This window comes from Lepidochelys kempii, chromosome 2 (genome assembly GCF_965140285.1).
Source record: "Lepidochelys kempii isolate rLepKem1 chromosome 2, rLepKem1.hap1, whole genome shotgun sequence".
Classification (NCBI taxonomy): domain Eukaryota; kingdom Metazoa; phylum Chordata; order Testudines; family Cheloniidae; genus Lepidochelys; species Lepidochelys kempii.
Window position 1 is genome coordinate 111691837 of NC_136381.1, and position 6000 is coordinate 111697836.

At 41.7% G+C, this 6000-nt stretch overlaps 1 long non-coding RNA gene across 1 annotated transcript in view; it reads right to left on the reverse strand.

Annotated features, from left to right (window-relative positions):
* Window positions 1-5764, reverse strand: part of LOC140906971 (uncharacterized) — a 41333-nt gene extending 35569 nt beyond the window's left edge. The window contains exon 1 of the long non-coding RNA XR_012157323.1: window positions 5596-5764. This is a non-coding gene — a long non-coding RNA (uncharacterized LOC140906971). The remainder of the gene's footprint in view (window positions 1-5595) is intronic.
* Between the last annotated feature and the right edge of the window lie 236 nt (window positions 5765-6000).

Sequence of the window (6000 nt, forward strand, 5' to 3'; positions counted from 1 at the left end):
ACAAAGCTACGGTGCTCAGGGGTGCGAAAAATCCAGCGTAGATTAATCGAGATCAACGTAACAATGCTTCCATTGGTATAGCTACCATCGCTCAGGAAGATGGAGTTCCAACAGCGATGGTAAAACTGCTTCGGTAGCTGTAGGGTGTCTCTACACAATGAGATTACAACGGCATAGCTATGGGGCTGTAGCACCCGTAGTGTAGACATGGTCAGTGACCCTCATACTGGGTATGAGCAGCCAAGAGGGAGTGAGATGGGGAACTTACCACCGTCAGGATCTTGCTTGTAACTTCACAACTCCAAGCAGCAATAAGAAATGCAAATCAAATGTATTCCATTCATCCTCTCTCACTCAGGTGCCTCTTTTTGCCTTGAAAGAGCACCCAATTCACCCAACTGCTTTCACTTTCCTGCAAGGCAACAGCATTCTTTTGTCTAGGTTTGCATAGTAAATTTTAATGCATTCATGCTCTTACCGGCTGGCTCCTATATCCGCAGGCCCTGGTTAGCTAGGCAATCAGTCTTCTTCATTTACTTCCTTTTCTTAGAAGAAATGGCTTGCAGATTGGCAGGTGAGTAATTGTGGCCTCTATCAACCTGGCACATTGTTAAGCTAGTGGCTAACAAATAGAACTGTAAAGCTATCATCCTACCCATTGTGAACCTCTCAGTGAAAGTGGTTTGCATGACAGCTTATACTCCTCAGTGATTATCCTATTCATGGGAAGATATTCAGATAATATCAATCATCTTCAAAGGGAACAATTTACTTTTAAAATGTGTCAGTGCCTTTGGGGGGAAAAACTTTTCTCCATTGATATTAGCAAACAGCATTTCTATATGCTCAGAATGTTTTTTCTGCCAAAAGGCAAATAGATTGAAGAGACCGTGTATGTAACTTCTTAAAATGGCCTTTAATTGTCAATCTTTCTTTTGTTGAACTCAGTGGTAATTACTTTTGGGGGGAAAATCTTGAACTTAATGAAACAGTGATAGGATTGCTCAGGTTTCAGAGTAGCAGCTGTGTTAGTCTGAATCCACAAAAAGAACAGGAGTACTTGTGGCACCTTAGAGATTAACAAATTTATTTGAGCATAAGCTTTCGTGAGCTACAGCTCACTTCATTGTTTTTTCATGAAGTTGATAGATTTCTACTCCATACGGCTAAATTCAGTGCCTTGCATAATGACAGGTTTCAGAGTAGCAGCCATGTTAGTCTGTATCCTCAAAAAGAACAGGAGTGCTTATGGCACCTTAGAGACTAACAAATTTATTTGAGCATAAGCTTTTGTGAGCTACAGCGCAGGTTACTGTGCATCTTTCTGGGTCACAGAGATGCTTTTTTTAAAGCCCATGAATACTAGCATTATTTAGATCCACTATTCAACACAGAATGATGTCTTGATAGCTATAATTTTAGTCTTTTTTGTCCGGATTAATTTTATATTTTTTACTCAGAATATATTAATCCATGGAATGATAGAAGACCCTATTCAATCCTAAATCTATCCATCTGCTAGGGAAGAATTGTTCCTTACAATATGTTCTCACCTTCTTTTATCCAGTCTCTTTTAAAATGTCCCAAAATATTAGGTTTCCCCACTCACCTTTGGAGACTATTCCACAGACTAAAGCTCTGATCCTGAAAACACTTAGCACATCCTTGATTTTTATGCACACATGTCGACCCATTGAAATCAACAAAACTACTCACATGTATAAAGCTAAGTATGTCTCCCTGACCTTGGAGATCTTAGAATCTAATGGCCCAATCCTGCAAGATGTTGAGCATCTCCTGAGAGATGCTCAGAACCCTCAGGAATTTTCTGGGATCTGAGGGTATGGACAGAGTTTGGGAAATGGGATGTGATCAAAAGTGAGTGAATGAACAGTGTAGTGTGGGGTATATCACAGTAGTTCCATGATCATCTTCTATTCTGTTGGGGGTGTTTTAGTCATTAAAGGCTTGATCAAACATTCACTGAAGTCAATGAGTGTTGGACTGAATTCTAATTAGTTAACACTCTTAAAAGGGGCATTTGTATGGCATTTCGAAGAAGTATGCTTCTCGGGAAGGATGGAAGCGGGAGAAGGCTGGGAAACAGTGCACTGGGTCAGCAAAGAGGATCCAGGACTAGTATTTACATATAGGAAGGCCTGTAGGCCCTAGGGATTCATATGTGAAAAGTCGAGACGAGAGTGAGAAAGAGAGACACAAAAAAGACTTAGTCATGTAGTTTGAGCTGAGTCCAAGGGTTGAATTATGTTGCGCAGTGCTGAGCACTCTGTGGATTCTCATCAAATAATAAGCCATTGTTTGGATGAGATCTGGCTGTATATATTTATATATGTATCTTAACTATTGTCTAATTTTTATCTTGTGCTTTAAGCTGTCATTAGAATGGGACGGAATCTGCTGTGTGAATAAGAAATATGATTGTGATTTCATACAGGCTGCCTCTCTGCAGCAGAAAAAAGAAAAAATGAGCTTGAATTTTAATAACTATTTGAAGGCTTTCTTTAAGTGGACAGAGTCCCCTGCTAAGCAAATCACATTGTGATTGCATTCCCAGAAACCTGAAAGATGATCATGGAGCCAAAGAAAACCTACACGGGGAAAAAAATAATCACTGGTATTATCAGAACTCCAGCTGCCAGGATCAATTAAGGAGACTTACCTTGAGAAGCAGAGAAAGCTGCAGGAGGGAAAGATCAGATTTGTAAAATGTAAAGGTTTTGAGGAGCGAATACAAAGTATGTATACTGTAGTAGGGCTACTTGCCAATGTAGGGCCAACTTATGTTTAGTCCTGACCAGATACACAGGGGATTCCAGGAAGCCTTCCCCCTCTCAAACCCCTGCACAGGAACCGAGCACAGTCTGGCTGTGGAATGCAGGTACCATGCTGTGTTAGTGCCGCCAAAGGCATCGGCCGCCCTGAAGGAAGTGGAGAGAGCTGAGTCGTGGGGGGTCCGTGCTCCCCAGGTCCTGCATCTATTAGCTGGTTGGGGGCAAAGTTATGGTGAGGGGGCTCAGCTATTTAAAGCGTGGTTCAGCTACTACTGCAGCCTATGCTCTCCTGGAGCCCCAGGAGGTAGCATTGCCACTTGCCAGGTGTCCAGTTTTCAACTGAACACCCGGTCAAAAAGGGACCCTCTGCAGCCCTCCCCAGCCTGGTGAAAATGAGCAAGTGAGTGAGGGTGGGGAGAACGAGCGACAGAGGGAGGGGGGAAGGTGGAGTGAGTGGGGTAGGGCCTCGGACATTTTTGGCGGGGCAAGGGTGTTCGGTTTTGTTCAGTCAGAAAGTTGGCATTCCTGCCAGGAGGAATTGTGAGTAGCTCTCACTGCAGGAACTTCCCTCCCTCAGTGAAGAGCTGTGCCTTGAAAGCTCAGTCTAGCCTTGTTGTTCTCACAAAGGCACAGCTCTGCACTGTGTGTGTCTGATGGGCAGGATGGGACAGGAGAGGCCAGGAAGTGAGTTGACTTAGCCAGAATTCCACCTGAGGCTCTCAGGGAGCACACATTGGATTCCATACAGTTTCTGAAGGAAAGAGGATGGGGGCAGAGATGGGCCCTGTTACACTTACCTTTACACTTACAAAGTCATAACAATAATAGAGATAGTAATGAAATCATTCTGGGTCAGGGCTTAATGTGCATGTATGTTTCAGATGCATGCTAGTGATCTTATTAGAGCTTTAAAAGCCTGTAAAAGACTTTACCTCAGCAAGTTCCATGCTCATTTAAACCCCTGGTTTATCATTATAAAGTGTATTAACTTTCCCATGTTTAATGCTTATTTCTGTCCTGAGAGAGAGCAACAAACAATACATCACAAATGGGTTCCCTGGGAAATATGGATAAGTGGAAGCAGGACACCATTTACACTTGCAGCTGATTGTTTTAAAAAAGCTGTTCTGAAGTTCAAAAGGTGAAAGGCCATATTTGGTAATCTTCTGCCTTTTATCATAGGGTTTTTTTTTCTTTATTCTGAACAAAATGGAATTACTGAGATCTTTTGACCATCATTAGGCAGTTTCACCCTCTAGAAGAGTCAAATAGGAAAGTAAAAGGCAGCAATACTTACCCAGAATCATCTTTGTTTACTAGTTCCTTGGAATAGCTTCAAGAATGCTAGCCCAGTGCAGGCATCTAATGAATGCTGCCTACTGTATATACCGTATAGGTGATTCACCCATCTATGACACTGAATCACATTGCTGTAACAAAATGTTTCTTCCTGCTTTTTAAGAAATGGGCTAATGGCAATAGTTAGTGGCAAGACAGGCAGTTGCTGTGCACTGTTCTTTCCCCACAGATACTTTTCCCACAAAACACATGGTATTCCAGACTTGGGCATCTCCTGATCATATGCTAACCATATTCCATTTTGGAATAATAAATATTGATTTTTCTGATGTTGACAAATGCCTACAGAGGACTGGAATTAATGTTAATTTCTGCAATCTAATCCAGATTTGAACCCAAGGGAAAAGCTAGTGTATGTACAGTGCTACAGTACCTAGCCTTTTTCACTAAATTATTCTCAGATAAACTTTTTCAATTAGCTTTGACTTAATTCAGTCCTTAACTATTCATATTTGGGTGCCTAGAGTACAGGATCCATATAAAAGTGGTGTGGTTTTTCAGGCTGTTGAGCAGTTGCATGTCCCTTTGGCCTAATGAGCACACCCTCTATGACAATAACACAGCACAGCTTCTCTATAAATCTAGTCCCAGCATCCATGGAATTTGCTTGTTACAGAAATGTGTCACGGCAGGGGGCAGGGAAAGGTTGTAATGAAATGTAGTATATCTAGGACTCTGAGCCAGGGTGGTGTGTGCTATACTAAAATTGCCTTGCAGGAGGTACAGCAATTCTGTGCAGAGAATTGGAGCAATTTCTGGGTTAAAAGTTTTACTTTACAGCACTTTCTCCATGTGAAATTAAGCTCTTAACAAAAAAAAAGGCAGGCATGCTGTAAAGTTAACACTTATGACTGATGCATGATTAATGATCCCCTAAAGGCACTGAGAGAGAAAATTACCTCCTTCCTTCATTTAAGGACATTATTAGAAGACTCAGTGAGTTCAAAGCTCATGAAAGAATGTTAAGAGACTGAATCAGGCTTTAAAAAAAAATCAAGATAAATTATTTGCTCAGCATTTCAAGGGCAAGTTTCCTTTAATGTACTGGCAGAAGAAAACTTCTCCACACACTGTTACACACTATTCATTTTTTTACTCTATCTTATCAATTATGATTTACTTGCCTATGTAACGTTCTCACTGTGTACCAAATGGGCCATAATTTTGAATAGATGGGAACTAAATCTGCATTTTAGTATTATATCTTGGGACCTTAAGTGTGAGAACCACCATGTCCTGCTGACACTTGCAAAGATAACACAACATGCTGGAAAAATATTGTGTAAGGTAAGCACTGTTTGCAATATCAATATCTTCTCCCCCCTCCCCCAGCAGTTCACAGAATAATAGAATCCACATCAGATAGTGACTTAAATGTTTTGCAGAGAGAGGGAGAAAAGGAAAATAACTTTAAATGCGGCTAATTATATTTCCTTTGTCTTACCTTTGTAGGGCTTAACAGCGGCTTTGCCATGAGTCCTCGGTATGGGACAGGATCGTGTTTCACTGCTTCAGAAGCAGATCAGGAAACCAAAGAGTCTTAATCTGCCTCTGGATCCCTACGCTCTGTGAGGTACATTGCCTATGCTGACACTATCCCTGGCACTGCATACGTCCCTTGAGTTGTGTGGAGTGGGGCAGAGGGTCTGTTCAGTCTCCACCCCTTCCTGCCCACATGTGTGCAGTAGATGTAGCACCCCCATCCCCCTGTCCACAAAACTATCCAAGAGATAGGGTAGCCAGGTTTGGTTGTCATTTTACAGTATAATTGTCAGCCTGGCTTGATTTTTGCAAAACCAACTGGTTCAGAACAGTGTCATATTTTATCAGAACATTTAAAGTTTGGGGC